This window comes from Nicotiana tabacum, chromosome 6 (assembly GCF_000715075.1).
Source record: "Nicotiana tabacum cultivar K326 chromosome 6, ASM71507v2, whole genome shotgun sequence".
Classification (NCBI taxonomy): Eukaryota; Viridiplantae; Streptophyta; class Magnoliopsida; order Solanales; family Solanaceae; genus Nicotiana; species Nicotiana tabacum.
In genome coordinates this window covers 200,768,568-200,779,717 of record NC_134085.1, presented here as the reverse complement: position 1 = coordinate 200,779,717, position 11,150 = coordinate 200,768,568, and the positions used below count along the sequence as shown (strand labels likewise).

Sequence of the window (11,150 nt, the reverse complement as noted above, 5' to 3'; positions counted from 1 at the left end):
ATAGGACTTCTTAGCAATCAGAATGAACCAACCATGCTAAGATCATTCTATCAAATCAGTGAACATTCCATAAGAAAGCTAATCTAATGTTTAACTAATAACTAGAATTTAACCAATGAAACCAGCTACTGCAGAACACACTAACACAAGTAAAATAATGCTTGTAATCATGAAGCACAAACTTAATCATAACAGGATTACTATGAATGGATCCTAAGAGTTCAAACTAAAATGAATCAGAAAAACTGTTTACTATTTTACCCGACTAAACTAAGCTAAACAATTTAAGACACATGAATTAATACAGACTTTACCCTAATTAGCATGGACGACTAAAGAAAAGAAAAGGCACGAAACTTAAAAGAAGAGATGAAGGCAGAGATCAGCGTATGTGCCTAAGTGAAAACATGCATCAATCATGAAGACAAAATTAAACAACAATTAGCAGAAACTTACTAAACAGAAGCAAATCCGGCCAACTCTCGAACTCACAGTATGACCATTTCCGGTGATGTTTGAGCCCTACTGATAACAAATTCCTCATGAGGGAAGCCCAGCGACCCTATGGTATCAATTTGAACGTTTTTGGGGCGATATGGGTTTTGGTCGAAAAAACTTAAATGAAGATTCGAGCAAGTCCGGCAAGATTCGAAGGACGCGGTTAGGGGGGTTGGGTAGAGGAGGCTCAGGCGGTCTAGTGGTGTTAATTTGGATCGATTTGGGATAAGTAACGTCTTGGCCGTAGAATTTAGATTTAAGATTCGAAGGCCTGGGATGAGATTTGAGAGAAATGGATTATGGATTCGGACAGAGGAGGCAGAGGGGAATCAGGGGTGTAATTTTGGGAGTGAACGACGATGGTGGTGTTCGCCGGCGGCGGCGGCTCCGGCGGAGTTACAGAGAGTGTACGAGGAAGAAAGGGGATGTCTTTTAGGTTTTCCGAATTTTCGGACAATTTTACGTAGAATCTATATTAATTGAGAGCCGTTGGATTTGAAGGTATGGACGGTCATGATCCATTGACATCAAAACGACGTCGTTTTGGGCGTCTCTGGACTAGATCAGGGATTGGGTTGGGGGTTGGTTTGGGCCAAAGGGGTGGGCGTGTATTTGGGCTCAAAATTACTTCAATGTAACAGCCCAATTTCCTTTTCCTTGTTATTTAATTTCTTTTGTTTTCCCTCTCTTATTTATTTGTGTATTTTACTCATTATCTCTTTTTATTTTATTTTTTTGATTTTATTATGCAAAATAAAAATGACCCAAATTAAATCTAAGATGATACTAATTAACTAGTTCCTATTTTAAGAGGGAACTAAATCAAAAATGTAAAAAATGTAAAATTTAAAATTGTAAAAGACTATTTTTGTTATTTTTCTCTTGTTTTAGTAATGCTAATTAACTACTATTTTTGTATCTTTTTTCATACATTATGGCAACTAAAAGTGCACAAAAAAAAAATTGCAAACAAGACACAAAATCATGCAATGAGTTCCTAAAATTCAAATAATAAAGAAAAATCCTAATTCTAAGGAATTTATAGGAGTAATTTAAGCGTGGCAAAAATCACGTGCTCACAGAATCTGTAAAAAATTTGAAGAGAAGAAGAGATTTAGAGTTTGTATAAGTCAAAAATGGAGGTTGTATGCCGAATGAGGAACAAGAAATCCTCTAAATAGATGGGCCCTTGGGTTTATTACCGTTGGGTATTGAAAAAATAACATTCACGCTCTTGCGAGGCGTGACTTATACGCACAACAACTGGCTAGGAATAACTGATGTCATGTAGATTGATTCAACTGTCGAAGATGTTTATTAGTTCACTTATGCTCAAGGTTGAAGTGTTCATATGAAAATTTTGAAATTTTATTTACCGACATGACCATCGAGTACAAGTTTAAGTGGTCAGAAGGCCATTTTGCCAATTTGAAATTATCACCAAGTTGCTGGTATTTAAGAAGCCTAGTGACTATGCATGAGAAAATTTTAAAATAGCATACTTGAGAGTAGTTACACAACCATTTTTTAGTTTCACATTGCACAAAAATGTCTCCATACCAAAACACCTTGGTAAAAAACAAATTGATACAGTCCTCTTGTATTTTAAGATACCTCAATTGACATACTAACTACTTAGCTTCAAATATCCAGTATTACATGAAAATTATAGCTTTAAATCTGTACTTTTACATAGCTTTAAATCTGGATATTACATAGCTACTAATCACCATTATATCACGTTAGCTGCTACAAAACCAACAAATATACACCACGACAATAGCAAAAAAATCTTCATTCTCTGCACTTTCTTCTCCAATATATACAATTCGCCATCATTTCAGTCACCGTTTTCTTCAAATTATTTCTTTCATGGCGAACATCCAATTAAACTCTCAAATTATTGATCCTCAATGCCACATGGGGTGAAAATTCTTCGTCGCACCATTACCAATAGCCACAAGATGCAACCTTATCAAACTAAAATTTTAATGAAATCATCCGAAACACTAAAATAAACTTACAAGTTTCTCGGCAAAAATATTACTTACTCCATAAATTAATGGGAGTTTTGGCCGTAACTGACTCGTAACCTGTCCGCAATTACATCTACTCGATTGGGTTAAGCTTTGAGAGGAAACAAAATTCTTGGACATTCTATCACAGAAGAACAACTTTTCATACAAAGATAACGGTAGATTATGATAAACAAAATTGGAAGAAAGAAGTGGAAGAAGAAAATTTACCTAATTAAAGAAGCAAAAATGGGGAAGAAGGAATGGATTTGTGTATTTAAGCTGACTTACCGCTCGTTATTAGGTTTTAGTTAAATGGGTTATAGCTACATATTATGGGCCAGCGGGTCGGTTTGGATATCTTTTAAAGATGAATTTTAATTTTATTTATTGTTTAATACACGTTGCACACTTACAATGTGCCACGTGAAAATTTAAAGTGTAAATTTAACCATGACTAGTCTGTTAAATTTCAGGGGCAAACTTGAGCCCAAATTGAGGGTATTTCTAGTCCCAATGGTTAATGAAAAGGATATTTTTTAGCCATTTTTAATACGTTAGGACATTTTTAGCCATTTTCCATGAGTTATTTAACACACATTGAGGATGGAATACCCTAATAATATTTTTTACCACATCTGATAGTATTGGAAAATCTATATAGTATATCAGCTCCACAAAAGAATAGTAGGCAAATATATATTTTTGCATGTAAATGTTTAATATACATATTTTATGCATAATCAATGTATATTTTTATGTGTTTGGCTTGCGGTTGTAACTATTTTTGGCAACATTAAAAGCCTCCAATGTTTCCTTCTTAAGTAATATGAGGTAGGCGACAAAAAACACATTTACTTAAAGTGTTGGAAAAGTTACTAGGGAAAAAGAAATTTTCACATTATAATATTTTTGTATGGTTAATTAGAAAATGTTTTACAGAAGTAAACTCCCACATTATTAATTATCTAAATGTTATAATGGTGTGGGTAGGAATAGAAGTGAGGCAGTCGTGTTGAGAGTTCTAAATTGCAAAATGGTGAAGGTAAGGTTTATAGAGGAGAGTAAATCAAGTGAAATAAGTTAATGAGAAAAAAGGGATGCAACGCTGAAATAATTTCTTGCTCACCATTGAACAACACAATTCACTTTTCTCACTTCTAATATACAAAAAATTTACATTAAACCGTTTCAGAAAGCTACAAACGTAAAATCCAGTGTGGGGCCAGAGAATTCATAGTTATATATGTATTGGGCTTGTCTTGTAAACTTGACATTCTTGTCATCTTTGGTATGTGTTTGATTTTAGGGCCGACTATTTTGGGCCATGATTTAACATTGACACGTTCCGTTGGATAAATTGCAATAGAGAATACTGTGTAGTGGTTTCAAAATAATAGCCGAAAATGATATATATGTACATTCCTGTATATTATATATAAAAAGATATAAAAAAATTTATATACTTTTGCGACTATCGAATGTAAAAGTTCGCCCGCAGCTAAAAGTAATATTTGCCCAGTTACAATATCCTAGGCATTTATATATATATATACATATACATATACATACATATATATATATATATATATATATATATATATATATATATTTGCAACAAATAATAAACGACCGACCGGGTCATTACACTACTATTTCAACTTCAATTTGAAATAGAAAATTTGTCATTGAAAAATTATTTTGAGGAATAATTAAAGTAAAATAAGGATTTTCTCATAAAAGTTTAATTTTTCTTCGAATAAAACACATGTCCAAAAGAACTCGTTTTTTTCAACTTCACTTTTGAATAGTCATTTTTTAAGTTCAATCAAATATTTTCAACGACAACATTTGGTGAAGGAACACTCTCTTTTATTCTTTTTCGGCTTGTTACCTTGGAAAAAGTAAAGTGGGGCATATTCAACTCTATAAAAAAAAATTCCCTTTCATTGATATATACGGATCACCTACCCTTCAATATTGTGAGGGACTACGGGGCCGGCGGTGAAGCCGCATTCTGTTCCGCTTGTTGCTTGTGGATTATTATTCTTAATTTTAACAGAGAGAGACAAAGTCAAATTTTGCAAGTCAGCAATTTTTGTAGCGCGGATTCCATTTCGGCTTACTAGCACCTAAGTCTTTGTTTTATACAAATAGAGTTTCCACATAATTTACACACTATAATAAATCAACAAACTTAACATATATCTACCAACTACAATAAAGTGTCGGACCCCTGATCTCTAAAACAAAGAAAAGTAAAAGACGGATGGGATATTTTCCTCTAATAACAGAGGTCGAATAACAAAGTTATGATGAAGTGATAAATTCTCTCCCATCCTTCATCAAACTTAGTATTTTCTTATAGAAGCGCTTTATCCTTAAATTAAAGCTTTCTGATACTGGATTAGTCGAACCAAACACTGTGTTAAAAATAAAAAAAAGCAAAAGAAGAATTATTTCATAACGATAATATTGGATTTGTTGTTGTTATTGTTGGTGGTGGTGTTTATGATGATAATGAGGAATCAAATTGCATCTGAACCCAACCAAATTTCCCATTTTTCTTCTTAATGTTTTCTGTATTAGTATTTGTGTATATTTCTTTTTCTTAATTTACTTTATCCCCACTTTCTTAGGAATCAAAGTAGTTCATCACTTATTCTAGGGCAACTCAAATGTCTCCCTTTTTTTAAAAAAAAAAATTATTCGTTGTTCGGAATTCACTAATTCAATTAATCAAAATTCACACAGTAAAAAAATTGATCGCTCCTTATTACAAAAAATTCTATTTTCAGAGTTTGAATTGAAATCTCTAGTGAAAAGTGAATGAATTTTTTATCATTCCAACACACCATGTTAACTCAAATGACACCCTCCACCTTCAATCAAATGATTGTAGGTTTGAGTCACTAAAATAATAAAATGGAGAGCTATTGGGGAGGGGTAAAAACAAAACGTCAAACATTCAATTCTTATGTTATTAAAGGTCTGATTTAAGATATTAAATTTATAGCCAAACTGTTAATAAAAGGCAAGTGGTGGGGTGCTTGAATTATTATTGGAATAACGTGATTGTACGATTTTCCTATTTAAATATGTTGACTCCATGGAGTCGTCCTCTTTAGTCTTTTCAAAGAATTATAGCACATTGAGGATTATCAGATAGAAGAAAAGTGTGTTCAAATGCGCAGAATGGAACTACATAATAAAAGGAGCGTAAAGTTCACTTGCCCACCTAATTGGTCCCTCCAAGCACCTGGAGTACTATTAAAGCCACCACGCGTATATGGTGCAATAATGTTTGGAACAGCATGGAAAGAAAATGTTCCTAAAATACTCAATCAGTTTAACCTTAGAGTTAGTTTAACTAGACACGGATTTTAAGGAAAAAAAAATTATAGGGTCATGATATTGTATAGTTATAAAAACATTTTATTAAGAGTAAAATGAAGAGTTTAAATTTGAATTATTTTCAATTATAGAAATGTATCATTGTTTTTGGAATGGACTAATAAGGAAAGTGTGTCATCTAAATTGAAATAGATGAGTAATTGGAGAACAAGTAATTTCCAATGCAAACTTCTTTTTAAGAAAAATAATTCAAATTGATTGTTCTACTAGTTTTAAATTGATTTTAGACAAATAAAACTACCACTAGTTTCTTAATCTTTTTCACAACAAATAAATTAAATGAAATCAGGCAGTTATCCCATTAAAAAGGGTGGAACGATATTTTGAGTGATATTATGTTAAAATCAATCTTCTGTAAGCTTAAGAAATGAAATACACCACATTTAAAAAACAGAGAGAAAGTAGTGTGGCTTTATGTTTCCTAATAGTTTTTTGACGAATGAGCTAAGGGTCTATATAATATTAAATCTATTTTCTCTTTGTCTTTTAAAGCAAAGAACCAAACTCTTATTTTTAGAATGAAACATAAAGCCACACTGATAATTTGTATTGATATAGCATTTCCAAAAAAAACAAAAACAAAAAATTCCGAACTTAAATCTCCTCAAAATCGTATTGAATCGGCTTATGAACACATATAATTTGTAACTAATTGTAAGATCTTTATTTTTTTATTATATGAAAAAAAATACCTCCTAAGGGAAAGACATATTTTGGCATGCAAAAAGAAAGCGCGTGGGTGACCATTACACATATTATAATGCCATTCACATGATGTCAGATTCGCTATGTCAGCAACAGTATGAGTCGAGGGACGGAGGCATTATATTCTAAACCACCAGCAATAAGCCAGGTAGAAAATATACAGATGAAAAGCATAGAAATACTATGTGCTAATAGAAATTATTAGCCATTAATCAGCCTATAGCTAGATGCTACTTACTATGGACGGGGAGAAGAAGAGGAAGAGAACAGAAAACAACGACGTTAACGGCGGAGATCGGAGCAAGCATGAGATAGAAAACGTTGTGAAGGAGGAGGAGACGGTGGTGTTACCGCCGCCATCAGAGGCGGAAGTTGACGAGTTCTTCGCGATCTTGCGGAGGATGCACGTGGCAGTGAAATATCTCCAGAAGAATTCTCAAATTGTGCCAAACGTTAACGATCACGGCAGTAAATTAACCGCATCGCCGGCCGGTGCGAACAGTGTTTTAGCTGGCCAGAGAAGAACACTAGGAATCGTGAGAAACGGTGGTTTGGACCTCAACGCTTTACCAGAAGGCGGAGATTAACGCCGTTTAAGCTTTTTACAGAATTGAACACGTAACATGTGCATTTTAATTAGTCGACGTTGAAAGTCGCTGTTTCTGCTGTACAGGTTAAGCTTTTACAGTCGAACTATATTATTCCCTGTTCTCGTCGATTTGAAGAACTACGCCTACTTCTCAGTTTTGGTCTCTCTCTCTTTTTTTTTTTTTTTTTTGGGGGGGTACTAAATAAGTTTTTGCACTTGGTAACACATATTTTTCTGGTGATTCTAAATAACTGCACTATTGTATAAACTAATGGAGTGGTTTGCTCTTTATGACTTTCTTTTACTTTTCCTTAATTAAATATTGTATACCAAAATTATTTCATTTCATCTTATTATCGTTAAATGAATGCATGCTTTTTAATCTTTCGAACCATTTGACTTCTTTAGATTATATTTCTTCATAAATATATATACTATGGTGAGGTTAAAACACAATATGACAGTGAAGTTAAATACGATATGTGATAATATACTTTTGTTACATAACAGAATAAAGTTACTGGGATATATATTACTTTACATACATATTGATTAAATTATAGTATCTTTCTGGCACATTTTTAACGAAAAGTAGCTTTACGTTAATATCTCAAATAAGAGGGAAGGGTAAATTAAAATCTTAGGGAGTGCATGTCGTATAATTTTCTCAATCTTCTCTTACTTTCGCATCCCAGAAAAATCTTATTAGAAAATTACGAACTAAATTCATTATTTTTATGCGCGCGGAAACCGAAGGCATAGAACACCGGATGCTGAAGTTCATTTTAACATATGGCTTTATTCTTCCACCATTTTAATAATCGACTTAACCAAAACCAAATAGTGATAGCAGAGTGTGCCATGCCCGTGTGATTGCATATTAATTAATTTATGAGGTTAGATTTTTTTTCCTGAATGTGTTTCAAGAGACCTAAAATACCGCTAGCTCGCAAGAACGTTTCAATGTTTTTTTTTCCTTTGTTTGCAAAATATGATTGTAGATGTAGTACACTTTACTTGGAGAAAAATATTCGGAATAGAAAAAGAAAATAATATATTTACGGACAAAGTAAAGATAACTAGAATACCTCAGATTATTAGTTTTCTTGGTAAAAATTCTATCGTCCATGTTGTTTCATTAGTCGTTAAGTCAATTGCTTTTTTAAATTATTAACTTAAACGTGTACTAATTCTACTAGTTGATTGAGATAAATAAAAAGACATTACTTTTGTATCTGTATATGTTTTTAAACTGTCTTTGACTCTTTGTCTTAAACACTCAGTTAATTGTTGTTAATTGGTAGCACGAGAATAAGAACATAAGAGGAAAGTAGAAGGAAATTTGATTCTTTTTTCATTTTTAAGTCTTACCAATCAACATTAGCAGGATGATAACCAATTAGTCAAGGCTTAAGGGTGGACTGGATTAATAAGCTAATCTTCTCACACTTTTCCACCTTTTTTCCTCAAATTAACCGCATAACTAAGTATTCAGGGCGGATCCAGGATTTTGAGTTCCTGGGTGCTTAACTTTTTTTGACTTGTAGTTACTACCAATCACATAGTATAAACGTACAACCATTTTGAACATGACGGTAAAAAAATTAATAAAAAAACTCGTATTAATGTTATATGCGCGTGTAACAAAAAATGCCACTATAGACAATAAATTTGGCGTCGAGAAAATAAAATCAAGACCGAAAATATCGCAACAATTGTAGTATTTTATTTCGAATATTTGAGTGTTACAATCTCTATGAATCCTCTGATTCTTCCTTCCAATAGTAAATAAATTCAAGGGTCTTTGAGCTTGATCTTGAATATGTATTTGTTGCCTCGAACAATGATCTTGTTCTTAAGCTTGAGCTTGATTGCTTGAACTTGACCTTGATTTGTTCTTCGTTCTTGAACTTGAACTTGATTTCTTCTTCGTTCTTCAGCTTGAACTTGATTTCTTGAACTTGAACTTGAAGCTTGAAACTTGTGGAGGAATTTGCAGCGTTTGATCCACGAGCTCTTTCTTGCTTCTTGTTATAACTTCTGGTCCCTTTTCTAAGTTATGAAGACCCCTATTTATAGTTGTGGAAGGGAGGAGTTGTGATAAGAACAAACTCTTTCCGACCAATCAAATTGAAGTGTGACATGACTGTATTTGATTGGCCAGAACATATCACTTGCACACATGGCGCGATTTCATTGGCCTTTTAGTGTGACTGGACATGCCTTGTCATTTTGACACGTGGCATGGTCCTATTGGCTCTTCCGCTTGACTTGGCGCGCCACGTCATTTGACATGTGACACCAAACTGGGCCTCTAGGAAGATGTCATCTTGGGCTTAATGAAGTGGGCTCATCACTTTAGCCCAATTAAATGGGCTAGCCCAATAGATTAAGACTTATTTAATCTATATATATTGAACTTATATAATTAATTCAATTATATTAGCCCATATATTTATTTGGACCAATATATCTTGAATTTAAAATATAATCCAAATTATTTTATGGATTTAGTTTTAATAAAATTTATAAGCCTACACCCACTGTAGAAAATATTTTTTATGGATTTTGCCACTCTAGAGAAACTATTTGTTTGTGGAAAGTGGTCGAACTTTGGAGTTCCTTTCTTTCTTTGTTATAGAGGATTATTAGGTATAAAAAAATAACATACCCAATATATTCTTACATCATACCCAATATATTCTCACACGTAGGGTCTGAGGAAGGTTTTTTTTTTCTTTTTCTATATTAGATAAAATAGAAAAGGAAAAAAAAGGTGAAGGTAAAATAAAATTTAGAAAAAAAGTAGTCTGAAAGGGAAATAAATATAGTAGTATTGGATAAAAAATGTAGCTTTGACTGTGTTATGAGTCGGATTCGAACTCGCCATCCCTCACGGCAAAAAACAACCTCTACCCTTAATTGGCCAAAGCACCCATTAGCACTTCTGTTTCCTGGGTTCTTTCTTGTCTTATATATCAAAGGCCTCAAGTTTTCTGAATAAATATACATATTCTGTGGTAAGTTTAATGGGTGCTGAAGCACCCAATTTTAGAAGGTAGATCCGCCCATGTAAGTATTGCTTGCGTGTAGCTTGGAGATTCAAATTTGAACTCATTAGGTTTAAATATTAGATTCATCTTTGAACCTATTTGGATTTTGAATGGTTTAAATCTAATGCCAATATACTCAATTTTATATTTTCAATAGATCGATTGTTCAGAACAAAGGTGGATCTATTTCATTTTTACACTTTATTCTGTTAAAACTTGTGTCTTTTTTCTTATTACCTATTAATAAAATTAGTATTTTGATCTTAGACCATCCAAGTTTGACACTGAATGCTGGTTATAAGACTCAGCCAAAAAAAAAAATCAGGTTATTTCAGATGACATTACGATAAGAAATTAAACGCAAACAATATTTCTAAGACGGAGTCTAAACTGAAAAGGAAAATTGAAGAGGGGTAGAAAGAAAGTTTAAGTGATTGATAACATTTACATTGCCTAGGAGTCAGCATGTGGTTTGACACTTTGACTAATTAACCTCCTCTAACTAAACTGAAAATTCTCCGAAGTTACTTTTCTTCCCAACTTTTTAAGGCTCCGTTTGTTCATACATATTTTTCTTTTTTTTCAAAAAGAAATTTAAAAATATATTTATTCATGAAAGTTTTCAAGTTTTTGAAAAAATTTTGAAAATGAATTTTTCTTTTTAAAAAAAAACACCTTTTCAAAAAAATTAGAATTTTTTTCCTCCACTCACAAAATTGCAACAATTTTCCAAGCAAAATATTTGTCCAAACATAATTTCAAAATCTGATTATAATTTTTCAACTTAACTCCCAATTTTACTTTTAAAAAAAAAATTATCATTTCTATATCCAAACGCCTACTAAGAATTTTCTTTGTCCGGAAATAAGGAAGAAG

General features: G+C 32.6%; 1 long non-coding RNA gene across 2 annotated transcripts; it reads right to left on the bottom strand.

Annotated features, from left to right (window-relative positions):
- Positions 1-2,010: 2,010 nt before the first annotated feature.
- LOC107804787 (uncharacterized) lies at positions 2,011-2,795 on the bottom strand. Of its 2 annotated transcripts, none has more exons than XR_012710188.1 (2): positions 2,550-2,795; positions 2,011-2,478 (listed from the first exon to the last, which is right to left on the bottom strand). It is a non-coding gene; the product is annotated as an uncharacterized LOC107804787 (long non-coding RNA). The 2 variants fall into 2 exon arrangements; XR_001652300.2 differs by having other exon boundaries at positions 2,011-2,469.
- Between the last annotated feature and the right edge of the window lie 8,355 nt (positions 2,796-11,150).